Below are 28,000 nucleotides of genomic sequence, written 5' to 3'. Positions count from 1 at the left end.
GGACTGCCCGCTTCTATCTCCTCCCCAAAATCCACAAGGACTGTCCCGGCAGACCTATTGTCTCCACATGCTCTTGCCCCACTGAGCTCGTATCCTCATACCTGGACACCATTCTGTCCCCCTTGGTCCAATCCCTTACCACCTACATCTGTGACACCTCACACACTCTCCAACTCTTCCATAACTTTAAGTTCTCTGGCACACACAACCTCATCTTCACCCTGAATATCCAGTCGCTATATACCTCCATTCCCCATCACAATGGCCTCACCGCCATCCGCTTCTTTCTCGACCAGAGACAGAACCAGTCCCCTTCCCCTAACACTTTCCTCCGCCTGGCTGAACTTATCCTCACCCTAAACAACTTTTCTTTTGATTCCTCTCACTTTCTACAGACCATGGGCACTTGCATGGACCCCAGCTATGCCTGCCTTTTTGTTGGCTACATTCCAGTCTCTGTTCCAAGCCTACTCTGGCCCCACTCAACTTTCTCCACTATGTCGAGGACTGCATTGGTGCCACCTCTTGTACTCGTGTGGACCGCTCTCCCCTTTCTTGATCTCTCCATCTCCGGAGATTCATTATCCACCGACATCTTCTACAAATCCACTGGCGCCCACAGCTACCTCGATTACAGCTCCTCTCACCGTCTCTTGCAAGGATGCTATCCCTTTCTCTCAATTTCTCCGCCTCTGACGCATCTGTGCCCATGATAAGGTTTTCCACTCCAGGACATCCGAGATGTCTAACTTCTTTAATAACCGTGACTCCCCCCCCCCCCCCCCCCCCCCCGACTGTGGTCAAGAGAGCTCACACTCGCATCTGTGCCATTTCCCGCACCTCTGCTCTCATCCCCACCCCTCCCAGACCCAACAGGGATAGGGTCCCCCTCGTCATCACATTTCATCCCACTAGCCTATGTATCCAACACGTCATTCTCCACCACTTCTGCCATCTCCAACTGGACCCCACCACCAAGCATTTCTCCTCCCCACTCCTTTCAGCCTTTCATAGCGACCACTCTCTCCGTGACTCCCTAGTTCACTCCTCCCTCCCCACCATCCTGCTCCCATCCTGGGGACTTCCCACTACCCCCGCCATAGGTGTAACACCTGCCCCTGTACCACCTCTATATCCAGGGACCCAAACAGTGCTTTCAGGTGAGGCAGAGATTTACCTGCACCTCCCCTAATATCATCTACTGCATTCAGTGCTCCAAGTGTGGCCTCTTCTACATTGGCGACACTAAACACAGACTAGGTGACCATTTCGTAGAACATCCATGCTCCATCTGTACCCGTGATCTGCATCTCCCCATTGCCAGTCACTTCAACTCCCCCTCCCACACTATCACAGATATGTCAGTCCTCGGCCTCTTCCAATGCCAGGAGAAATCCAAAAGCAACTGGAGGAACAACACCTCATTTTCCGTCTTGGGACCTGACAGCCTAACCAGATGAACATCGAATTCTCCCACTTTAACCCCTCCCCACCTCACCTCTTCTTTACTTCCCTTTCCCAGCCTCTCCCTTTTCTCCTCACCATTTTTTCCCCTCTCTCCTTTTCCTCCCCCCCCCCCCCCACCCCAACCATGCCGCCTGCCTCTGTACCTTTGACCCACCCCCCGGGTGGATCTGCTCTCCCCTCCTCCCCCACATCTGCCTATCACTATCTCTTAGCCACATCTACCTATCACCACCTTGTGCCCACCCCGCCTTTCCTTTTTTGTCCACCTATCACTGCTCTGTTCACCCGCCCCCCTATATATTGGGCTTCCCCTTTTTCTATCTTAAGTCCTGACCAGAAACGTTGACCATCTGCTTTACCCCACAGATGCTGCCTGACCTGCTGAGTTCCTCCAGCATTTTGTTGCTTTTTCATACTGTACAGCCAGTCGACAGGCCTAAATGAACACTGCTGAACCTTTGCTAGCAGTAAAACACCCATTTTTTGAAATCATGCAACTACAAGAAAATGTTAAATAGACAATGTAATATTGAAAAATAATTTCAATCCTTTAAAGCCACTGCTGGATTCATACATCAAAACATTTTATAATGTCTCAGCTTCAAGTTTCATCATATATTCATTAATCATTAATCTTTAATGGCTGCTTAGTCATACCCACAGTATCTATTTCCATACACATAAAAAAATCCATGAATATACAAGGATCTTTCATAAATCAGCACACTTTAACCACTAGCATTCATGACAAAACATAACACAATAGTCTAAAAAGGTAATATTCCAGCTAAAGTGAAATATACAATTACTCAGTAATACAAGTATTTGAACCAAGCTCTTGCTCAGATCACGTGCATAAAATTATCCTCATTCACTAAACTCAGGTTTACAATAAACCCTTCTTCCATTTGTTCCCGGTAGAAGAATCTCTCACTGGCTCATGGGCGTCGAAAGTATTACACCATTGCACCACAATGATATCAACACTGCCCATCTGTGACAATAAAAGGCAATTATGATTATTAGTTGCCTTGAAAATGCAATGGCTTTATTTCAAGCTGAACAACTGGTATGCTGCATTTCGCTGGCACTACTCCTTTTTCGTTACAAGGAAACAAGGCAAAAATGACTCATGGTAACATAATTTTGGGCAAAAATATCAAAAGATTTTTGTAGAAGACCTTGTGTCCCAATGGCACCCACCTCAGCTGCACTATCACCTGAGGAGTTAAGTCGAGGAACAAAAATTGTGGCCAACCTGGGAAGAAATTAATGAATTAATCTTCTCAAATCCCCAAGGAAATGATGCAATCCCAAGGAGCAAGGATTACTGGGAAGAGTAACCCAGAGAGTGGTTGGGGCATGGAATGTGCTTCCTGGGGCGGTGGTGGAAGCAGGTACATTGGTCAAACTGAAGAGATTACTAGATAAACACGTGGAGGAATTTAAAATAGAGGGATATGTGGGAGGAAGGGGTTAGATTGTATTAGGTGAGGTTTAAAGGTCGGCACAACATTGTGGGCTGAAGGGCCAGTATTGTGCTGTACTGTTCTATGGTTCTATGAAGGTTGGTCATTGACCAAAATACTCAGTGAATGTATTAAAATCAAGTTGTGAAATGTGTCATTTAATCTGTTTTGTGTAACAGAATCAGGACGAATTAAGATGATTTTTTTTTTACAGAAAGCATTAATTTCTGGAGAAAAGAATTAGTCTAATTATAAGGCTGCTAGTTTACATTGTCTGAACATTTAAAATGTAGAAATTCATAGCAAAATGTTGACAGAAGAACGTGACAAAAGCTTAATAGATAATGCAAACTGACAAGATTTACATAGCTGATTGAATTTGAAATCATGGATAATTTGGATTTTCCAAGTTAATAAAATAAATTAATAGGTGCTGAATATTTTTATTCTTCTACTTGAAGCTCATCAGCCTATTATAGAAAGAATAGAGTTAGGAGTATTCTTGGCTCACTTTAACCAGGTTGCATAAATTTAACAAATACATCCTAAATGGGGAAAAGATGAGCAATGCATAATAAACTGTGGAGCACCCATATCTGTTCTAAAAGTTCATTAGATAGTATTTATAAAAAAAGTGAACTTTTCTTGAAGAATTCCAAGATGTTACGGTACAAAACTAAAAGCAAACACTTTCAAAACTATGAAAGTTCTAACTAAATCATGAGATTTGTTTTATCTGTAAGATTGTTAATAAATAATTCTTTTTTTAATTTTATTTACAGCATGGTAACAGGCCCTTCCAGCCCAACGAGTCCTCGCCGCCCATTTTAAACCCAAATTAACCTACCCGTACGTTTTTGGAATGTGGGAGGAAACCGGAGCACCTGGAGGAAACCCACACAGACACGGGAGAATGTACAAACTCCTTACAGACAGTGATGGGAATCAAACCCCGATCGCTGGTGCTATAATAGCGTCGCGCTAACTGCTATGATACCGTGCCGCCAATACAGTAAAATTCTGACAATCTGCTATTCCACTGTTTGGAAATCCTGAAGGTTCTGCATTTGGCTCACTGTGTGCCGATTCCCACATTCCATTGAAACAGACTGGAAAATGTACTGCACTGCTTACTGTTACATCTTAAGAAAACTGAATTCAACGTGTACTAGAATATTAATAAAAATAACATCCAATAATCCAGAAAATCCACCAGTCCAGAGTGTGCCAGATTAATGGAGTTTTAATGCAGCATGACTACTTTAATTGATTTTTTTGTAACAAGAACTGGAAGTATATTAGTATAGAAACATAAGTAACAAGGTTAAGTCATTCGGCCCATCATGCCCATTCCACCATTCAACAGGATCATTGATCTTCTGGCTCAATGCCACTTTCCTGCATTAAACCCCATCTTTATTCCCCTACTAGCTAAAAAATTTATCAATCTTAGGCTTGAATATACTCAATGAGCCTGCAAGGCCATTGTACAGATAATTCCAAGAATCACTACACCTTGGGTGAAGAAATTTCTCATTAATCCTGAATATCAAAACCCTGTTTTGAGATGAGAGGCCTGGTTCTAGATACTCCACGAAGGGGAAAAACACAGCCCTGTATCTATCCTGTCAGGCCCCATAAGAATTTTTTTTTACATTTCAACAAGATTATCTCTTGTTCTAAATTTGAGAGCCTGAGGACCCCATCTCCCTCATCTCCCTTCTTATGACAAATCTGGTGAACCTAGTAGCAATTACCTCCTTGGATAGGGAGACCACACCTCTATACCATATCCCAGACACATTATCACTTGGCCCTATAAAACGGGGGCAAAATTAAGCTACTTTTATACTCAAATCCTCTTGCAACAGAAGGCCCACATACTACTTTCGTTAAAAGCAGAAAATGCCAGGGTTACTCAGTTGGTCTGTCAGCATCTATGGAGAAAGTAATGCTTCAGGTCAGTGACCCCTTTGATAAACTGGAAAAGCAAGAGAATCAGAATCAGGTTTATTATCATTACAAAGGGAGAAAGGCATAGAGAGGACAGAGAGAATGTCTGTGATAGGGTGGAGATCACTGATGACATAATTGCTTCCAATACCAGCACATAACTTCCAGTTTTCCATATACAATGACACTCAGGTCCTCCTGAAATCCAACATCTCAGTCTTTCACTATTTAAAAGACTCCACCTCTTTACATTTTATACCACAGTGGAGGACCATATATTGTTCCACATTACATTCCACCTACCCATTCACTTTACCTGTACATAAATCCTTTGCATTCTCATCACAGCCCACATGGCCAGCTAACCGCTTCATTGGCAAACTTGGATATACTGCACTTCATCTCCCCCTAATTTTGATCATTAACAGCTGGGAACCCAGCACCCAATTCCTATGCCCCCCACTACTAGTCTTGCTCTCCAAAACAGAAAGTGGTAATCTAACATGGGCAATTACTTACCATCACATCTTTGGGATGCAGGGGAAAACTGGAGGAACCCACACTTTCAGAGAGAGAGCATGCAATCTCTACAAAGACAGCACTCAAGGTCAGGATTGAACCTGGGTCCCTGGGGCTGCGAAGCATCAGCAGTAACTGCTGCGCCACAATGCTGACCTAAGTTTACACATTGGTGCCCTTCACAGAACAATATCAAAAGGCAAACTTGGGAGTGACAGAAAATTGCTAATTTTAGTGTTTATTGGAAATAGTATTTTCTCATTTCCTGGATTTGTTGTGAACAATAGACTCTGGTCTGCAGTAAATGCTGGTTCTCAGCAGACGCCTGATCATTATTTTTAATATCAGTACTGATGCAGGGAAAAATTTGCAGACAAAGCAAGTGATGAATTCAAGGAGACTAATGATGCCATGTTCTATCTTATTCACACGGCAAATGAGTAGAATTACACCAATTCTCACTGTGATAAGACTATTGAACGGTTCCCTTATACAATGAGATGGACTCTGACCTCACGATTTACCTTGTTGTGACCTTACACCTTATTGCACTGCACTTTCTCTGTAGCTGTGACACTTTACTCTATACTGTTATTGTTTTTACCTGTACTACATCAATACACTCTGTACTAACTCATTGTTACTGCACTGCGTAATGAATTGACCCATACAATCGGTTTGTAAGACAAGCTTTTCACTGTACCTCGGTACAAGTGACAATAAACCAATACCAATTGTAGATTATTAACATGCATTGCTGAGAACATATCCTTCAGAAATTAAAAATGTGCAAAAACAATGTTTTAATAATTTTCTTTAAATCCTGGAAATTAGATTTTAAATCTTGGTAGATTATTCTCCTAAGCAATCTCATGCCCTTTGTCATGAGAAAACTTATTTCACCAGGCAGCAGGAAATTGAATTTCAAAGCTCAGGGCAACTCAAACTAATAAATAGAGGATAGTTTCACTTATAGCTTGAAGCATTCTAGAAAATGAACAAATTGTAAGGAGATGTTCCACTCTAAACTCAAGGTTACAACGTGCCAGAATTTCATATTGTGCTACTATCAGACAAGGATATTGAATTTTCAAAAATATTAATATCTCATCTAATTTTCTCAGTTGATTACAACATGGCTTTATAGTCTGCCAAAGTTATGTGGAAGAGTTGGAATATAGAGAAATTATCTTGGTTCAGTGTTATGCCCAAAGCCTTTAGGTTGTAGATAACGTAACATGTCTGAGGTATGCTGCTTGTAATTAGAACTCGTTAATAAATTGGCAATGTAGCTGTAAAGTTCCTCAGTGCAACATTCCACAACAGTTAACCAGAGGTGGCTTTCATTGCACTAATCCACTCTTGCAGCATCAATACACGGATGGATTAGGTATCTTCAAAAATGAGTCTACAGGTGAACAGCAGAAACAGTCCTGCAAGTACTAACTCAGATGAAAAACTCAAAGGAAGCACACTTTTGACAAAATGACAGTGATATTACTTAAAGACAAAAACATCAGCAAAGTGAATCACTTCAGTATTTTATTGTTCCCATCAGACAACTTCCCATACTATACCCAAGGGAACCACTCTATGTCCAAGGAACTTGCAGCAAGCCATGGCCTTTCCTACCCAATGTCATTGCATATATGCTGCCTGGATCTCAAAAATAAACTAATTCTGTAACCAATTTACTCATCAATTCAAAAGCCACTTCCATCAACTCAACTGCCAGTCTGGCTCAAGTCTTCTACTCAGATCAAACCACTGCTTGAATTCCAGAACTTTGTCAACATCATTAAACCAATTACTGTCTTAACTCACTGAGCTGTCAACACAATTCAACTGAAAATCTCTACATTAAAACATTTTCTTATTTCTACCCAGCAATGATACCTAAAACAATGTAACTTAAAAGTTTTAATAACTGCATACAAACAGAAATTGTTCAATTTATCCAATTTACTCACCAATAAATTAAAAAAAACTGAGGCATGTCTCAGAAATACATGCAGGCTAATATGAATTAAAAAATAATAATATTCACATTGGAAACTTATTTCCCAAGCAGTTTCTCATGTTCATTTAGGTTCAAGCACTGGTTTTAAAATTCCCCGTTTGCTTAAAGCTGTCTTCAAGCATTCCCAAGCCCCAGCTATCCACAACACACCACTGGTTCAACCTTTATCAATATTCTGGATTGCATATTGTGTCACAAATAGGAAATTCAAGAACTGCCCCTACCATTAGGATACTTATTGTTCTTAGTTTTGGATAATTCTAGTTCATGAAAGACAGAATTCCTTTTCAATGCCTTTTTTAAAAAAAGTTAGTCAGTACTACCCACCTCAAGCACGGTGCAGAAAAACACAACTTCAATTTGCAATATATTGCTTGACCAGAGGACTAAGATGGCATCACATAACTTCAATTTTCATTAATTTCCATAGTTCTGATATGACTCAAGGAATTCAAACCAGTATTTTTGGTTATTAAGATTTCTGTATCCAGGACAATTTTAAAAGGATCTGTTCAAAACAATATTTCTCTCTGGATTTGGCCAGTCCAAGGGATAATCAGTGTGGTCCTGACAGTTTACTTTTCCATTCTGATCTGTGCAGTCTGTCCAAATGTATAAACTTCCAGACTATTTCAGCCCTCAAATTGTACATCCTATGTATACACCCCTGTTCCAAACATCAGATATCTGGATGCTTCATTTATGTGAAAAGATCAGAAATTTATCACGACATAGGAGTAAAATAATGTGCACTAACAACTGTGAGAAGTGCATATGTGGTGTGTTTGAGAGAGATATTTTTTGTGTGGTTTGAAACAAAGCTATTTTACATTTTATTATATACTTAAGCTTAAGGCATTGCCTGGATTATCACAGATGGCGGCATAATTATTGCCCATTGAATACTCTAGCATCTCCAGATACCAATTTTGTAGGATAGAAGGTAAATGAAGCCACACTTGAGATAAATTCCACATGGCAATCTAATACAAAAACAATCATAATTCTTGGGGAAGAGTTCTGTTAATCAAACACTGCTACCCTTTCAGAACTATTTCTTGCTAACCCTGTAACAAAACTAAACATGAAATAGAAAATTATAATCCAATATGACTAACAACAAATGGATAGAAACAATGGCTACAAACCGAAGAACTGGTAACAACTGCAGGATATAGATCAGTTACAGAATGGGCGTAGAAATTGCAGATGGAGTGTAATCTGAGCAAGTGTGAGGTGCTGCACTTTGGGAAGTCAAATGTAAAGGAAAAGTATACAGTTAATGGCAGGACCCATAACAGCATAGATATAACAGAGGGATCTTGGGGTCCAAGTCCATAGCTCCCTGAAAGTGGTCACTAAGTAGATAAGGTAGTAAAGGCAGCATATCGCATGCCTGCTTTCATTGGTTGAGGCACTGAGTACGAGTAAGGAAGTTATTTTGCAGCTATATTAAACTTTGGTTAGGCCGCACTTGGAGTATTGCATGTAGTTCTGGTCACCCCAGGAAGGATGTGGAGGCTTTGGAAAGGGTGCAAACAAGGTTTACCAGGATGTTGCCTGGATTAGAGTATCGGCTATAAGGAGAGGTTGAACAAACCTGGGGTGTTTTCTCTGGAGCATCAGAGGCTGAGGGGAGACCTGACAGAAGTTTATAAAATTATGAGAGGCATGGATAGGGTCGACAGTCAGAATCTTTTTCCCAGGGTAGAAATGTAAAGTATTACAGGGCATGCAATTAAGGTGAGAGGGCAAAGTTAAAAGCAGATGTGCAGGGCAAGATTTTTTTTTAATTCAGAGAGTGATAGCTGCCTGGAACCAGCTGCCAGAGGTGGAAGCAGATACAATTGTGGTATTTAAGAAGCTGTTACACACGTGAATTTGCAGGGAATGGAGAGATATGGATCATGTTCAGGCAGAAGAGATTTAGGTTAATTCGGCATCATGTCTGGCACAGACATCATGGGCCAAAGGACCATCTCCTGTGCTGTACTGTTCTATGTTCTACAGCCTCTGTTGTTTGTCATGTATGTTAATGTTTAGATGAGAATGCAGGTGGCATGATTAGTAAGTTTGCAGAGGACACCAAAATTGGTAGTATAGTTGGGCAGTGAAGAAGGTTGTCTGAGGTTACAACAGGGTCTAGGTCAACTGGGAAAGTGGGCAAGTGGACTGGAGGGGTCGCATTATCAAGAGGGATTGGATAGGCTAGGTCTGTTTTCCCTGCAGAAAAGAAGGTTCAGAGGTGACATGATAAAGGTATATAAAATAAGGAGAGACAGATAGGATAGATAGCCAGAGTCAGTTTCCCATGGTAGGTGTGTCTAAAATTAGAGGGCATAGGTTTAAAGTGAGAGGGAACAGGTTTAAAGGAGATCTGAGGGTTTTTTTTTGTAAGAGTAGTTGTATCTGGAATGAGCTGCTAGAGGTGGCGGAAGCAGAAACAGTTACGACAGTTAAGAGGCAATGTGTGAGGTACTTGAATGAGCAAGGTGTAGAGATATGGAATTAATGAAGGCAAGAGGGATTAGTAATAGATAGGCATGATGGTTGGCATAGACATGATGGGCAAAGGGCCTGTTTCTATACGGTACAACTCCATGACTACTTCTGGAGAAAAATCTGCAATGCCACTTCTATCATATCAAAGTTCAACAATATAAAATATTGTTCATTACCAAAAAAGGGCGAAGTAATTTCAGTATACCTTCTACATGGGTAATCAAGGAAAGCAGAAACGATATTACACTCAGCTATTTTACAAATACAAGTATACTAAATGAGGAAGACCTTAGCATGGTGGTAGACTTTCCCTTTCCAAATACTGAACAGTCACCATTTTCAGAATGACATATTGAAAAGGGCAGATAAAAGACAAACAAATGCTTCAATTTTTTGGAATAAAAATAACCAGTGCATAATTTTGAAGTTATCAGGGTGATCATCTATACTCTAAATGCAAGAGATATGATTATTTCCTTTATATAAATTAAACCATTGTAAAGTGGGTTTAATTGCTATGGACAGCTCATTGAACAAGCCTTTTTGCTCACAGCTACTGCAAATATAGGACATTTAAATCTTAGCTTCAGAAACTTAGGAGCAGAAGCAAAAGTATTTAATCAGAACACCTTTTTGGCAAACCTGCCTCCGTTGTCATTAGACTTTGCAGTACATTGATTAAACAATAATTGCTTCTGCTGTGAAGTGTTTATAAAAAAAATCTAAATCTGACCCTGTTCTACATATCTTTATGCCTCCTCCAAAACCACATAGGTGGCTAACAACATTTACATAAACAAAAATTTTGATCTTAAATTAGTTGATAAAGTCTCTGAAATCAAACCAATAGATTTAAAATGGCAACAGTGATATCCAGACTACAGCTTGTCCTACAAAGTATACCCCATTAACAAAATGTAGCCCACTTATTTTTCTAGGTCTAGTATGTTGGACATTTACTCAACTTCCAACTAATTGGTCAACTTTTATGTATTGCATTTTTGAAGTTCAATCTTAAAATAATACAAGAACGTACCACTGGGAACCTTTTAGGGTTACAACTTCAGAACATACCCCAGAACATGGGGAATCAAGAATTAGAGGGAATGAGATTAAGGAGAGAGGGGAGAAATTTAATAAGAACCTGAGGGGAAACTTTTTCCACCCAGAGGATGGTTCATAAATGGAATGAGCTGTTGGAGAAAGTGGTTGAGGCAGGTGCATTAACAACATTTACATGACACTTAGACCGGTACATGGATCAGAAAGGTTCAGAGGGATAAGGGCCAAATGCAGGCAAATGGGACTAACTTAGATGGGAATCTTGGTTGGCATGCACCCATTTCCATCTGTATGACTCTATAATAGCTTGCTGTGATTATATCATATTAGAAATCCTAGATAATTGCAGTAAGAAAGTTATTTCAACCAGTATTAAGTGCCGGACCAGAAACAATGAATACGGATTTCAAATGGTAAAAGAGGTTACGTGAACGAGAAAAAAACACATTTGGAAAACTCAAACTATAACAAAGTCTCAGTTTATAATCTTAATTGCTCCCAATAGTAAAAGACTTGTTACCATCAGTTCTTCACCCAAACTCAAATTATCCTCCAGGCACAAATTTGGAAAGGAAAAAAGTCATTAATGTAATGTACTGTTTGTCACACAATATTTCACATGCCTGCCATTAGTCTTTACTGAACTCCTAGCGACAACACTGCTCATTATTCAATTATTCAGCACTGAACTAGTTTCTTATCCAGTTACTCCCACGTGGGATTTTAAAATTTTATAAATTTTCTAACCATTCCTTATTTTCCAATGTACAACAAAAATGCAAATTATATTGCTTTTCAAAACTTGCACAAACCTCACAACAACAGTCTTGTAGTTTGGATCACTGCTGATTTAATTTTTGCCGTTTTAATTTTGACAAAATTGAAACACTGTCTATTAATGGAACAGTGCATCCATGTCCACTGGTTTGCATTTTTCATGACTGCATAAAACCACAATTTCTGATTCCAGCATATTCCTGGAACATCAAGTAACAGAAAATGGAATTGAACTATGCAGGGAAATCTCACATTTGTTACGCAAAACAGATTCCAAATTGCAGTACAATTTTTCAACCAAAACCAAATGTTTGCAGAACTTTGAATCCAATAAAATTCAATCAAAATTGATCATTTCAAAAAAATCAATAATTCTAAGAATTCTTGGAGGACAAACCAAAACCATGATTAACATTCACCATGTATTCTGGGACTCTGTGCTCATTGAAAACAAATGAAGTTTTAACAGAAAGATGACAAATTATTAAAGAATCATATTGGGTGCAATCCAAGTCAGTCTTCAGTCAATTACCTTAGGCTGCCTTATAGCACAAACAATACAATTAGCCAATGTCATGGAGCTCCCCGTTCCAACCAGTTAGCTTTGCTGAAAATATTTCCATTCTCCTACAAAAGACCAGGCAGCTTACAAAAATTCATCAAGGTGGAGCTTTGGATGGACAGTTGTATAGTAACTGGGAAAGTGCACAAAGGAATGGCTGATGGAATTTAACTCAGACAAGTGCAAAGTGATGAATTTTGAGAAATTACACTAGGGCAGGACTTGCACAGTAAATGATAAGGAGTGCTGTAGAACTGAAAAATCTAGGGGTACAAGATACCCTGCCTGGCCTGCTGAGTTCCTCTAGCATCATAGTGTTTGTCATTCTAAATTCCAGCATCCGCAGTCCTTTGTTTCTCTCCTACAAGTGCATAGTTCCCCGAAATCAGTGACATTGGTAGACAAGGTGGTGAAGGTAGACAAGGTGGTGAAGGCAGCCTATGGCACACCTGCCTTCATCAGACAAGGCAATAAGGACAAGAGTTGGGACTTCATGTCACAGCTGTACAGCATGTTGGTGAGACCACACCAGGAATAGTGTGTGTAGTTCTGGCGATGTGAATCAGCTAGAGAGGGTGCAGAAAAGATTCACAAGGAAGTTACCAGGACTGGAGGGCTTGAGTTATAAGGAGAGACTGGGACTGTTTTCCCCGGAGTGAAGGAGGGTGAGAGGTGACCTTAGAGGTTTATAAAGTCATGAGCAGCATTGATAAGATGGATGGTCATTGTCTTTTTCCCAGGGTAAGGGAGTCTAAAACTAGAAGGCATAGTCAAAGTTATGGAACAAGCTGCCAGAGGTAGTAGTAGAGACAGGTAAAATTACAATGGTTAAAAGGCATTTGGACAGGTTCATGGATAGGAAAGGTTTAATGGGATATGGGCCAAATGTAGGCAAATGGGACTAGCTTGGGAATGCACCTTGGTCAGCATGGATGAGTTGGGCTGAAGGGCTTGTTCCCATGCTGTATAACTCTAATTAGAGTTGCTGCCTAACAGCTCCAGCAATCCAGGGTCAATCCTAACCTCTGGTACTTTGCCACTGAAGTCTGCACATTCTCCGTGACTGTATTGTTTTACCTTGATGCTCTGGTTTCCTCCCGCATCCGAAAACTTGTCATTGGTAGGTTAACTGGCTATTGTAAATTCCAGTGTCAGTGGGTGGTAGGAGAAAAGGATGTTAGTGAGCTTGTAAGAGGCAAAGAAAATTACAGGGTAATATGCGAGGGAAAACAGAATTGCTGGGATTACTCAGAGCCACAAGACTCAATGGGCCAAATGGTCTTAAGTCATGGGGTAATATGAGACATGCCAGTGCTATCGCTGTAAACATTCTTCTATTTTTGGACATGTTACAAATAAACCTAAAGCCTGTACAAAAAAAAAAACTGACAGGCTAAGAATAGTGATAGATTTATCCAAATGAATATGTCTAATATACTTGTTGAAAAAGTAGTTTCTGTTTCAAGTTAGATTAAAACATTCACTAAGGAACCTCCTCAACACCACTATTCAGGAAGTTGCTGAATCACAAGAAATTGACTCCAGGTTCGGTCTTTGTTGTAATAATTTAGCTCATCTCAGGGTTAGCAGGTAAAAAAGCATGGGGTTGTCTTCTTGATGCTTGTATAGATGTTTTGTAATAACAGTAATGTGGCGCCTCTGTGCACTCTTCGTTGAGGCATGTATGTATGTAATAGGTGCCAGTCTTGGAAACAGTCAAAGGCTTCAGTAGAGATGAGATGAAGAGCAGGCAAGGCGGAAAACTGATCAACAGCAGGGACATGCAACAAGGCATCTGCATCACTACTAATGTATATAAGCCTTTAGCTTTATTAACTTGGAGCTCCAAATCACGAGTAGGTGAGGAAAACTGAAATAACTCATGTTGCTATTAACTTGTATACAAGTTACTGACACTAACTCACCTCATTCTAGTTTTGGTGTCACCCCACTATAGAGAAAATAAAAGCTCTGAAGTACCTCTTTCGTAAAACATCAAGCCCACAATACCTAAACAAAGCAACTTAATCAAAGCACAAACCAAATGAATTGTATATGCATTGACATTCCATTATACATTCAAATAAATGATCAGGAAGTAGAGTTCTGAGTTTTAACAAAAATCAATCTATTTTTTCTACGTTCCAATAACATTATCTAGAATGCTGTTTTTTCATTCTGCCCTGTGATTTTTGAATTTAAATTTTTAAAAAATCACAGGGCAGAATGAAAAAACAGCATTCTAGATAATGTTATTGGAACGTAGAAAAAATAGATTGATTTTATCTTTATCAGTATGTTGTATTACTCATTGGATTATGGCTCCTGCCCTTAGAAATCATTCAAGCCGCTGGCAGTGAATAAATGTTGAAACACCAGCTAATCTCACAGCCAACAACTGCTCATTTTGCCTTATTGCAGCAACAGCTGAAGCCACATTTCTGTTTTGTGCTTAGTGGAAATGTAAACGAAGCAAGGACATCTCCAAACACTAAATTCACCTCTCAAAATTAGTAGTGCAATCCAAAAGAATCAAATGTTTGTTTCAGAGAAGCTGCCACTGACTGAAGATTTGGTCAAGAAAATATATGTACATACACCCCATGAGAATATGCAAAAAAACTATGGACGTTATAGATATGTTTAAACTTATGAGAGGTATAGATAAGGTGGACAGTAACAGTCATTTTTCCCCCAGGGTAGGGGAGTCCAAAACTAGAGGGCATAGGTTTAAGGTGAGTGTAGCGACTCACCGTCCGGTTAGGCGAACCGGCTCAGCAGTCGGGTCGCGCGGCGTCGGAGCGACGAGGCCCAAGATGGCGGCGGGCCTCGTCTTTCCCAAGTGATGGGGAGAACCCGCGCGCGGGAAAGACTTGATGACGTAGTACTTACGTCACTGCCAGTTGCATTGGGCGGGAACAGTCTCCCTTAAAAGGCCCGCGCAAGGCGGGAAAATAAACCAGTTCTTGTTTGACAATCCTTCGACTAGCGTCTTGTTTTATTCCGCGGTAGCAACCGCTACATGAGAATGATTTAAAAGGGACCTGAGGGGCAACTTTTTCCACAGAGGGTGGTGAGTATATGGCATGAGCTGCCAGAGGAAGTGGGTAAGGCAGGTACAACAGGATCATTTAAGAAGCATTTGAACAGGTATATGGAGGGGCGGGGCTTAGAGGGATATGGGCCAAATGCAGGAAGTTGGGACTAGCTGGGTGAGCACTTGGATGACAGGGACTCAATGGGCTGAAAGGCCTGTATCTGCGTTGTATTGCTTTATGTAGTGGTTAGCGTAACGCTATTGCAGCGCCAGCAACCCAGGTTCAATTCCGGCCGCTGTCTGTAAGGAGTTTGTACGTTCTGCTTGTGTCATCCTCCAGATGTACGGGTTAGGAAGTTGTGAGCATGCTATGTTGGCACCGGAAGCGTGGCGACACTTGTGGGCTTCCCCCAGAACACGCTACACAAAAGGTGCATTTCACTGTGTGTTTCGATGTACATGTGACTAATAAAGAAATCTCTATATAACAGGTTTTACAAAATTTACCCATTTTAATCACACAATTTGACATACATGATCACTGGCACCCATACATTGACCTCCACACTTCACCCTATGACCCAGTGTCAATTCCAATCCTTTCTTCATTCAGTCTAACTGGTTGTTTGAATACTGGGCCTTCATGGCATTTTACAACTGAACTGCTTATTTTTAACATTACTGGTCCAAAGATACTATCATGGATTGCCTTCCGCTCCTCCAGCACAGCACGGATTGATCTTTTCCTTTTAGAAAAGAGCATTTTCCAAGCAACTGATATTTCTTTTACAGACTCCACAAAAAGCAGGGTTTCTTTTTAAATTAATGTTTCAGGATCTGGCTGCTGCTGCCAAAGCCATTATTTATTACTCATCCCTAATGGAATGAGTGACTTCTGTGGCTATTCCAGATGATATTTACGAGTCAACCACTCTGGTAGGTCAGGAGTCACACAGAAGCCAGACTGGTATTAGAAATATCCCACCTTTAAGTTCATTAGTTCAACAGATGCATTTTCAGAACAATCCTGTTGTGCTGTGGTCACCATCATGCATGCAATTACCAAAATGCAACCATCCAGTACATTTTGTACACAACTGTAAGAATTAAATACAAGCTGCACTTACACATATACAAAGATGGATAACTGGTTTCAACATCTGACTACTTACAATGCATTACAACTGCTGACTGATTTCTCAGTACATCTCAAAAACATAAACAGAACATGAAAAAGACTTCTTTCCAGATCACGCAAATCCTACCCAACCGATTCCTTTAGAAGACATTCCACATTGAGTGATGCCTCTGCATAGTTTCTTTGCTTTCAAAGACTATCCACAAACTCCAGAAATGCGCTATATTTATCCTTCATTAACATTATTCCCAAGATCAATAGGTACTTTATTTCTCTGCACTCATTTCAATGACAAGTGGTCCTCTCGGTACCCATTAATCCAGTTCATTTAAAAACTTATCAAATGCACCAGTGATAAGATAAAAAGCAAGAAACTAACTCATTTCACCAGGTCAACTGCTTTTTGGTGCTTAGCTAAACTTTGACAAAGGCCAATAAGAGGAAAAAACTTGCATCTCCACAGGAATACAAGAAAACCTGTACCTCCACATTAATAGGTAAATAGTCAACTTGAGCATTTCATTTTCTTCTTGAAGATTTTGTGAAAAGCTTCAAAATGAAAGATGACACTTTTTCTGAATTAAACTGTTCTCATAAACAAAGTTGATCTGGCAAACGGTTTAAGAATGTTATGCAGTTTGTGGTTTTTCTAAAAATACACTGTTTCTGTAATGGATATTTGTGTCTTCAATCTCAATCTCACCATCCTCACCAAGGGACACAAATTCTGCAGTTACCAATTATTATGTAAACACTTTTACATAAAAGATTTGGTGAAGAACACTTCAGCACATTAAGAGTGGCAGGACATACATTTTCATATTTTTCTGTTAGTCACACCTGCATCTTATTACTTGTTTAATTGTCACCAGTAACTGTGGATAGAGCTTCAAATTTATCTATCATTTTGAGATCCTCCCCAAGGTATTTAACAAAATTCCAATCAAAATGCAATTAGTTAAATATATGAAATGGCAAGGACCAGCGAAAATTTTGCAAAAGCACAAGAAATTAGCTAAAAGTAGATGGATAATAGGCAAGGGGGTGGGGGTGGAGAACAGGGATACAATTCCAAGTAGAGTGGCTGGCATTCTATTTTGGGAATATTCATTTCACTTAGATCCAAAAGCACCATGTAAATTCATCAAATTTGAAACGTACAAAACTAGGAGTAATGAAATCAGAAGCAGCATAGAAGTGGCAGAGTGTCATACATGCTTGAGTCAAATAACTAATGATAGTGTATATATCAACAAATAAGGATCATTGGCCAACTGGAAAGATTATTAATTTTTCTCTCAATTAATTACCTTTCAGCAACTTAGTAGTTTTAACTTTAATTCATGCACTTGCACATTAAATAGACCAATGATGATTTTAGTAACCCATATAATTTATACTTCCCCTCCCCAACCAAATGCCCAAATCTTTCTGCAGTGTTGACACACATCAAAAATGTTATCCTAATGTCACTATGACAACTATCCCATATCTTCTTCCATTTTCAAAAACTGGTTAACACTGGAAAATTGAGATTCCCCGGAGATTTTACTAAAGGGAGTGAGGGGGTTATGACAATAATTTCCTGTTTTCTAAGAATAGCATGGCATAAGTTCCAGAAAACACACACTACCATAATTAATGCCACAGCCTTTTCAATTTCCTTCATATTCACATACCTTGGATGGGCCCAAAAACTCAAAATTCTGGGTCAATTAGATCAATCAAAACAGACTAAAGAACATCCAATACAATGCAGCAGCCATTTTAATTTGCTATGACAACCCTTTAGTATAAAGCATTTCCAGAATTTAGTCTGGGAAGGGTTTTATAATATTTTCTATGAAAATCTACCAAGCAGGCTGGGGTCTATTTTAGCTGGAGTTTACCATAAGTGATCGTATTGAAACATTAGATTCAGAAGGGCTTGGACAGGGAAGGAGAGAGGATGTTTCCCTCTACAGGGTTAGGGGGCAGCTTCAAAAGAAGGGGTCACCACTTAAGGCAGAAATGAAGAAAAACTTCTTTTCTGATGGATGACAATCTTTTGAACCCTCTTCCCCAGAGAACTGTAGGGACTGAGAATATCAGCCAGACAGATTTTTTATGAGTTTTTGGGAGCTAACTGTACAATTCTATTTATAATTAGAGTAAGGTGACAGGGAATGCAAGTCAAAATTGCATTTTAATTCAAAGAAATACAATATTTTGGGGTTATATTCTGCAAATGCAGCCAATTGTCATGAAACCTCAAAGCACGATGTTGTTAAATAAGCTGAACAGACACCCAACATTCCCAAGCTGTAGAGAAATCTTGCTGGCTTGAGCAGTTCAAATCAGGCACCAAATATGGTTTATAATAACAAATTTATATTCGACTAGAACCAGAGAACACAGTATATCTGACAAGTGGCTACAAGTGCTGCTACTGCTTTTCTGTGTAGGCTGGTCAATCCTTTTCCATCTCAACACTCGTTGCAACTTAAGCTCAAGACCATTACCTACTTTCCCTCATGAATACTCATTGCTGATTAATTGATATATGTGGCTGTTTTGCAAAGACCCTAGAAATTTGATATTTCCTGCAGTAATACCTGTTGCCAACTGTTTACTAATCATTACTGGAGCTCAGGATGAGTAGTAAACAGTTGGCTCACTTCCTATATCAAAGTCGCCTTGCAATAGTTTACAATTTGGCCACAAAAGGAAGGCAGCAAACATCTCCCAGCAGAACCTAAAATGTACTCTGATGCATTAAATTACAGCATCCTGAGACAGAATAACTGTCAATTACAATCATTTCTGTCATCAAAAAGCTATCACAATTAAACAAAAACCAAACATGTTAATCATATGTATAAAAACAGACTTGCACTTCTATAGTATCTTTCACAGCCCAACTGGAACACTCCAAAATAAGTTACAACCAATTTAGAATTTCTGAAATCTAATCTCTAATGTAATTTAGAAAATGTCAGATTAAACCAACTCCTAATCCCATGTGTTGATAATAAAAAAAATCTTAAATGAGACATGAATATAACAACATGCTGCTTTGCAAATAGAAGTAACCAAAGAATATCATTTTTACCCGAGTTTGAATATTTTGTATTTCACTCAGATAGCAATAGATTCATTTCTTACTGCAATCACCTATGACCCAATTCCACATTATTAAAATCAACAATGATTCATGAAATAACTATTAAACTATAATCATCCTTTCTAACATTCCCAATCACTCAGCTCATTCAGTCGTAAGTAGCATGACCACTGTTAATGAAAAATTCCATGTTTAATCCCTAAACCCTGTGAAATAGACATTCTACAAATGAGTGCTCTAACTGGCATCAATGCCCTGAAATGGAGAAACGGGGAAAGAATGAATCATTTCTTCATACTCATAACTTCCTAGAGATTCTTGCTGGAAGTATCATACAAAGGTTGGACTAGATGATGCTGCTGCTCACAGCCACATACTCAACGGCAGCATAGCAGGCTCATGGGCAAAGTAAGGGAGTCATAAACAAGAGTAGCAGGCAAGTAGTGATGATAAAAGCTCTCAAAGTAAAGCAATGAAAAATCCTTCATTTAGGGCTTTTGGGAAAACTACAAGATCTTTGGAGAGAGATAGAGTTAGTGTGCTGGGCTGAAAAGCAAAATACTGCAGATGCTGGTACAGAACATAAGAATCAGAGGGGAAAGCTGTAAAGCCCCAAGTCTACCCCACCATTCAACATGACCACAACTACCTATACTTTCCCCACATCCCTTCTACATCCAAAAATCTATTGAACGTTTTTGAATGTAATCACTGACCGAGAATCCAAACACCTATGGAGTAGGAAATTCCAAAGATTCACCACCAAGTGAAGAAATGTCTCATTTCAGTCCGAAATTCCCATCCCTTATTTTGAGACTATGACTCACCCCCACCCCCATTCCGGACTCCTTAGCCAGTGGAAATATGCATCTATCCTTGTGGAAACCTCAAGTATTTTGTACATTTCAATCACCTCCCATTCTTTCAAATGCTAGAGAATCTTCCTGCACTCTCTATAGCAAATACATCTTTCTTCAGATAAGGAGCCCAAAATATTGTATAGAAGACTAACTGCAATATCAAAAAGGCAACATGTAATTGCAAGAAGATCTTTCCTCTTGTGTGTAAGCCCTCTTACACTAAGGACAAATATGGAACTTGGCTTCCTAACTGGCGACTAGACTTGCAGGTTAGCTTTCAGTGACTTGCGTACAAGGACAACCAAGTCCCTCTGAACCTCAATGCTTCCAAATCTCTAACCATTTGAAAAGTGTATTTGCTTTTTTTTTTAAAAGCCAAGGTGGAAAAATGTGAGGTTACTCACTTTGTTCAGCAACTGCCAACTGTTACCCACTCAGTTTTGTACATACACTCTTGAAGCCTCCGCATCTTCACCATATTCCCCACTTAGCTTCATGTCATCAGCAAACAGAAATCTTACACTTGGTCCCCTAAACCAGATCATTGATGTAGATTATGAACAGTTAGGGCCCAAGCACCAATCCCCAAGTTACTCAACCAATCGTGGCCCACTGAGCTGTATTCGTTCACCTACTTATCAAATGCTTGCTGAAATATAGAGAGAACATGCCAGAAATAGTCAGGTCAGGTAACAAAACATAACAGGATTGAAGACTTCCAGTGTAAAAAATGGGCACAAAACAGAGCTCAACATCACATCAGCCTTGGAATTTATTTTTTTTGTTTTTAGAATGAGATGTGGACGCTGCCTGTAATGCCAGCCTTTAACGTCCCTTCCTAATTTCCCCCCAAAACTCAGGAAATTAAGATTCACTGTGGGTCTTGAATCACGTCTTAGCCAAAGCAGGCAAGGATGGCAGATTTCTTTTCCTGAAGGACTTTAGTGAACTAGATGGGTTTTTACAAAAAAGCTGGTGTTACACATATCTTTACTGAGAGTAGCTTCATTTTAAAATTCCAGATTTATTTAGTTACTCAAATTTAAATTCATCAGCTGCTAGGATCAGATTCAAACATGTTTAGATCAATAGTCTCAAACTCTGCGGCTGCCACTTCAGTTATGACCAACTCTGCAAAAGTCCTATATTTCCAACACTTTCAGTTTTTGCTAACATTTCAGGTAGTTGCTCTTTTGTCAATACTGGAAAATCAGAAGGGGTGAAGGGAGGAATGAACAGAAGGTAAAATCAGTGAGGGAGGAAAGGAGAAAAGACGAAATGATAGAAGGGTTCCAGAAGCAAATTAGAAACAAATAACCATAAAACAAAAAAAAACTATAGATGCAAATGGGAATTCCTGCCAAATATTTCTGGGGCTCTGTTTCATATTTCCAGCCCCCATGGTGTTTTGATTTTGAATTAAACATACATGTTTGACCATTTGAAACTTGGGAAGTGTTCTATTTGATGAATAGCAATCTTTCAACTAGCAACGTTATAGCCTCCAGGCTCAACTGAATTAATAATTTCAGATAATAGTTGTCTCACCCATTAATACATCTCCATTTACTTGTTCCATTACCACCCTCGTTTGCCTTGCACCACTATCTCTCCTCAATTAATCTCTCCTGCCTCCCATATTATTATCTTTTTGTTTCCTTCTCTTCACCTGTTCCCTACATCTCAATACTTGTTTCTGTTTTTAAATCTGACAAAAAGTCAGCGACCTTTTCCCAGAAACGCTGCCGACCTGTTATTTCTAACATCTTGTTTTTATTTCAGACCTCGAGCATCTGCAGCATTTCGCTTCTTGCACGCTAGCAAAAATGTCAGGTGTAAATGGCTTTAAAAAAAAAATTATTCATGCTTTACTAACTAAACATTTCCTCCAAAATACAGCCTCATAACAAAAGCAAACGAGAGTCAGCACCACACTATTTTCTAGCAACTGTTTGCTTCTCTCTCCCCCCAGTGCAGAAGGCAGCCGTGTTCAGGAGCCCTGCTCACTTCAGAGGATGCTGCGGTTCAGTATGAATTAATCCACTTAGGCCGGGCTCCCCTCGGGTCATTGAGAAGAACAAAGCTGAGGTCTGGCTCAGTGATCCGGCTGGAAGGGAGGTGGGTGCCCAGGGCTGCAGCCGGGCCCCCCTTCCCTCCCTCCCTCCCTCCCCACCCGCCCGGCTGCGGGCCACACACCCCTTTGTTGTGGCCGTGTCCCGCCCGTGCCCCCCGCATTACCTCCTGTGCCTGCAGCCGGTGCGGTTGCTGTGCCGTGGGCGGAACTCTCTGCTGGCAGTCGGGCCGGCGGGCAGCCTCGGCTTTGTGGCCCCGACACACGCGGTGAGGTGGCCGGGGGGACGGCCGCATCCTACGGCGCCAGGCCCGGGGCGGGAGGCGGGCCCCCCCGCGGGGGGCTGGGGACGGGGTGGGTGGGGGGAGGGGGGGACCCGGCTACTGGCGCCGCGGGCCGAGGGGGGAGCGCGGGCGGCCGGGCATGGTGTGAGGGGGCGGGCGGCGCGGGCGGGCGGGGCCGTCCCGGGCTCCGATACTAACCATGGGCAAAATGGCCGGCGGACCCACTCCGGAAACGGAAAATGGCCGCCCCGGCCCGGCCCCGCCCCCTCGCGTAACATCACCGGCGGGGACGGCCAATCCGACGCAGGCGGCGGCCCCACGTGACCGCGCGGCGCGGGTATATATATCTCGGCGTCCGCGGCTGAACGTAACGGGCGGCAGGTGGGACGTGACTGGGCATGCGCCGTCACGGCTTGAGTGGAGCGCCGTGACTGGGCATGCGCCGTCACGGCTTGAGTGGAGCGCCGTGACTGGGCATGCGCCGTCACGGCTTGTGTGGGGAGCCGTGACTGGGCATGCGCCGTCACGGCCTATGGAGGCGGGCCGTGAGCGAGCATGCGTGGTGTTGTGGGTGCCGGCGCCGCGGTCCTGAGGCGGGAGTCCGGGGCCTCCGGTATCTCGGCGGAGGGAGGCCGCTGGGCGCACCGGCTCTGGCGGCTCCGAGTGCAGCCGTGCCGCCCGGGACCGCGGGCTCGGCTCTCCCCTCCCCTCCCCTCCCCTCCCCTCCCGGCCTCGGCGGCCCTGGGGTGTCCGGGGCGACGGTCCCGCCAATGTGGCCATTCGGCCCCTCAGGTCCGAGCCCACGGTTGTCCCGCCATCGGGCGTGTCCCCGTTGACACTCACCAACGTTTATCGATGCACCACAGAGAGCATCCTATCTGGACGTATCCCGGCTCGGGACGGTAACTGCTCCGCCCGGGACGGCAGGAAACCGCAGAGAGATGTGGACACGGCCCAGCGCGTCACGGACACCAGCCTCCCCTCCGCGGACTCCGTCTTTACCGCTCGCTGTCCTGGTGAAGCAGCCGACATAATCAAAGACCCCACCCACCCGGGACATCCTCTCTTCTCCACCCTGCCCTCCAACCCCTCCGGTTGGGCAGCAGGTCTAAAAGCCTGAGGGCACGTACCACCAGGCTCAAGGGCAGCTTCTACCCCACACTGTGATAAGACTCCTGAATGGCCCTCATACACTGAAAGGTGAACTCCTGATCTCCCGATCTACCTTGTGGCCCTTTCAGTTTATTTGTCTACCTGCACTGCAATTTCTCTAAGTAACGCTATATTCTGTTTTCCTTTTACTACCTTGATGTACTTGTGTACAGAATCTGTATGGATGGCATGCAAAACAAAGCTTTAATCTGTATCTCAGTACATGTGGAAAATAATATACCAATACTGCTTGTGGTGACCTTAGAGTCATAGAGTAAAACAGCACAGAATCAGGCCCTTCAGCCCAGCTGGTCCATGCTGACCACAGTGTCCTCCTTGCTGGTCCCAGTTGCCTGTGTTTGGCCCAGAACCCTCCAAGCCCCTCCCCTCCATGTACCTATTCAAACTCCTGTTAAATGTTGTAATTGTACCCACCTCAACCACTTCCTCTGACAGCTCATTCCAGTTACTCACTAGTGTCTGTGTAAAGAAGTCACCTCTCAGGTCTGTTTTAAATCTCTCCCCTCTTATATCTGTGCCCTCTAGTTATGGACTCCCCAACCCTGGGGAAAAGATGACTCCATCTTATGCATACCCCTCATGATTTTTTAAACTTCTATGAGGTCACCCCTCATTCTCCTACACTCCAAGGAATGAAGATCCAGCATAGCCAACCTCTCTCTATAATTCAGGCCTTCTAGTCCAGGCAGCATCCTTGTAAATCTCTTCTGCACCCTCTCCAGCTTGACAGTGTCTTTACTAAAACAGGGTGACCAAACTACAGAATACTCTAAGTGAGGCCTCACCAATGACTTGTATAATGTCCCTACCCCTAAACTCAATGCCCTAGCTGATGAAGGCCAACATGCTCAATGACTTCTTCACCCTGTCTACTTGCGTGGCCGCTTTCAGTGAACTGTGCACTTGTACTCCCAGGTCCCTCTGTTCCAGAACACTCATCAGTGCCCTGCCATTCACTGTACAAGTCCTACCCTGGTTTGAATGTCCAAATTGTATCAGCTCATACTTTTCTAAGTTAAAATCCATTTGCCATTCCTCAGCCCATCTCCCTAACTGATCAAGCTCTCTTGGCAGTTCATTGCAACCTGCTTCACTATCAACAAGACCCTCTAATTTAATATTATCGGCAAACTTGCTAATCGTACCATGTACATTCAGATCCAAAGCATTTACGTAAATAATGACCTTGCCCAGCGTGTCCAGAGAGTGATCGTTCTCTCAGTAACTGAGCCCCACGGCCCACTGCCCTGGTTCTTCCCATCTCTCCCAACTGGCTGCACCCTTGCAATGGGACTGTTACCCCGGTTCTGGACTCCTCCCTGCATCCACTCTGAGGAATTTTTTTTTTAAACTTTCAGTGAAATCTCCTCATTCTTCTGAATTTAAATACACATGCCTGCCATTCCTAGGATCAATCCACTGAAACGTTGCTGTGCTCCCTCTGAGAAGTATGTCCTTCTGTTTAGGTGAGGAGACCAACACTGTACACACTCCCTGCTCTGTGGAAATTAGAAACACTGCAGATGCTGAGGTAATCTGAGATAACAGAAAATACTTAGCAGTTCAGGCTGCATCTGTGGGAGAAGAATCTGAGCCAATATATCAGGTTGAAGAGCCTTTGTTAGAGGAAACGTTAGCTCTTTCTCTTCCCACGGATATGGGCTGACTTGAGTATTTCCAGCATTTTCTGTTTTTACCTGATGTGTGGTCTCACCATGACTCTAGTTTATTGCAACAAGGAGAGACTAAACAGGCTGGGTCCGTACTTGAGTTTAAATGAATGAAGATGGTATCATTGAAACAAAAATATTCCACTGGACTTCATGGGGTAGGTGTTTCCCCCGAATGGGATTTCTAGAACCAACGGTGACCATCTCAGAATAAGGGGGTGACCTTTCAAAATAGAGATAAGAAAAATTTGTTTTCTCCCACAGGATAAAGAATCTTTGAAATTCCTTACCCATAAGTATTGTGGAGCTCAGATGCTGAGCCTTGCATGTTCGGGGAATCAAAGGCTATGGGATTAGTGCAGCCACGTGGTGCTGAGGTAATAAAAGGTGTGTCGTGATCTTGTTGTGTGGTAGAGCAGATGTTACTATTTCCTGTGTGTTCGTTGATTACTCATCAACTTCTACAGGGAGCAGGTGATCTCCAGTAGCCTGTTGTGGACCACTCATTCAGCAATTCCCTTTGTTACACTCATTCACCTCATGACCTTAAAGGCTATCGTCCTCAGCTGTGAGTTTCCTCAGTATCAGCCTCCACAATGCTCTGGTGGAGCTAGAATTCTTTGGGTGAGAAAGCTTATCCTTGGTCCTGGATCTTGGAGTGGCAACCTGAGGCTCTTTAAGCCCCCCATCTGTGACTCGTGACTCACCACATAACCAAAAGGTTGTCCCTGCCTTCACATGGCTTTTTCCAGGGAAAAGACGCATGCCTTTCCACAGCATCTTACCACTAACAAAGCACTTTGTCAAATGGCGTAAAACCCACTCAGCTAATTTATATACAGAAGCTCCCTGAAAGAACAACAATAATGAGCAAGTATTGTGTGTCAGGATGCTGGTTGAAGCACAAATATTGGCTCTGAACTCCCCTGCTCTTTGAAGTAACATCACAGGATCTTAAACTCCCATCTGAGCAAGCAGGCGGTCTCGAAGTAACATTTTTTCTAAATGATGGAACTTTTGACAGTTCAGCACCCCCTCAGTGGGGTGTCTCTGATGGTGCAGTGCTCCCTCAGTGTTGCCTGCGATGGTACAATGCTCCTTCATTGGTGCCAATGGTACAGCACCTTTGGCAGTAGAGCAGTCCTTCCATACTGTTCCTCCAACAATACAGTGCTCTCTCACTTCTGCCCTTCCTCAGTATTCCACTAACGTGTTTCCCTGGAGTTGGTGCTTGATGCTGGACTGGAGTTTGAACCCATCACCTGGCCAGGGGATGGCAGAGCTGTCACTGAGCCACAGTTCGTTCAAGAAGAAAGGATTACAATTCTTTATCACCATCCACAGTCCCAAATAATTTTAAAGATAATTAATTGAAAATGTAGTGTCAGAAACTGAGCATTTCTAAATATCTGAGACCTTTATGTCACCTTCATTGGTGCAATTCTAAACACAATTTGATGGAAAAATGAAACCAAAGTCATCTTACTGTGGTGGGACTTGTCACATTCCATTTCCAAGAAATGCATCACCAATAACGCTAGTGACAGTTAATGTATCAGCTTATTCTTTGCACAGCATTTCAATTGCACTGAAACTCCAGTTAGATTAATTTCCACTGACATTGTACAAAGTTGATGTAATTCAGACATAAAGTTCTGAATAAAAAGAAGTTGGACTTTATTTGGTGACTATGTTGCTCTTCGGTCAGAAACATGTTCCTTTGTGAAAGTGGACAAATGGATTGACATGTTAATGTGAAACGACTGCAGGGACGTAACTGCACTGCAGTTCACAATGTAAGCTGCACCAATCCTTCAGAAATTCACCTGAAGCCCAGTACCAAGGGCAGTGGAATTGGATCATCCCTGTCTTCAAACACAAGTTGTAATGAATGACAGAAATAACATTGCATAGAATCCACAGAAGAGAAACCCAGCACCCTGCCCAATGGTCTGTGCCAGAGTTTATACTCTATATGAGTATCTTCTCATGCCCCACCTGACTCATCTATTTTTCTCAAGCCTACTGCAAGATTCTGTGGAGACTGAGAACCTAAAATAAAAGTGAATGGAGCTGAAAATGCTCAGCAAGTCAGACAGCATCTGCAAAGTGTTTTAACACAGTCGTCAGTTCTGGTCAATGACCTTTTATCAGTTTAAAGATTTAATAGTTTATGAGCAATGACATATTCAGGGAATGAAGAGGTGGGAGTGCTGTGGAAAATGAATAAAGAAAGAAGGAAAATAATAGATAAAAATTGCCCAATTTTTAGTAGAAAGTTTGCGACATTTATCGTTAACTGTATAACAATTGCCAAGGGTGTGAATGGTCTT

The 28,000-nt window shown here is 41.8% G+C and overlaps 1 protein-coding gene across 5 annotated transcripts in view; it reads right to left on the bottom strand.

The window, feature by feature from the left end:
* The window catches only part of znf618 (zinc finger protein 618), a 70,256-nt gene extending 47,316 nt beyond the window's left edge, over window positions 1–22,940 (bottom strand). For 2 of the 5 annotated variants that reach the window (XM_052037175.1, XM_052037176.1), the window contains exon 1: window positions 22,708–22,939. The gene's annotated coding sequence lies outside the window, so the exon portion shown is untranslated. Of the gene's footprint in view, window positions 1–22,707 lie in introns of all 5 variants that reach the window. The other 3 variants (XM_052037178.1, XM_052037179.1, XM_052037177.1) reach the window with 2 other exon arrangements.
* Between the last annotated feature and the right edge of the window lie 5,060 nt (window positions 22,941–28,000).

The sequence above is a fragment of the Pristis pectinata genome, chromosome 23 (genome assembly GCF_009764475.1).
Source record: "Pristis pectinata isolate sPriPec2 chromosome 23, sPriPec2.1.pri, whole genome shotgun sequence".
Taxonomy (NCBI): Eukaryota; Metazoa; Chordata; class Chondrichthyes; order Rhinopristiformes; family Pristidae; genus Pristis; species Pristis pectinata.
Note: the sequence above shows the minus strand (reverse complement) of the source record. Positions and strands in the feature narration are given on the sequence as shown.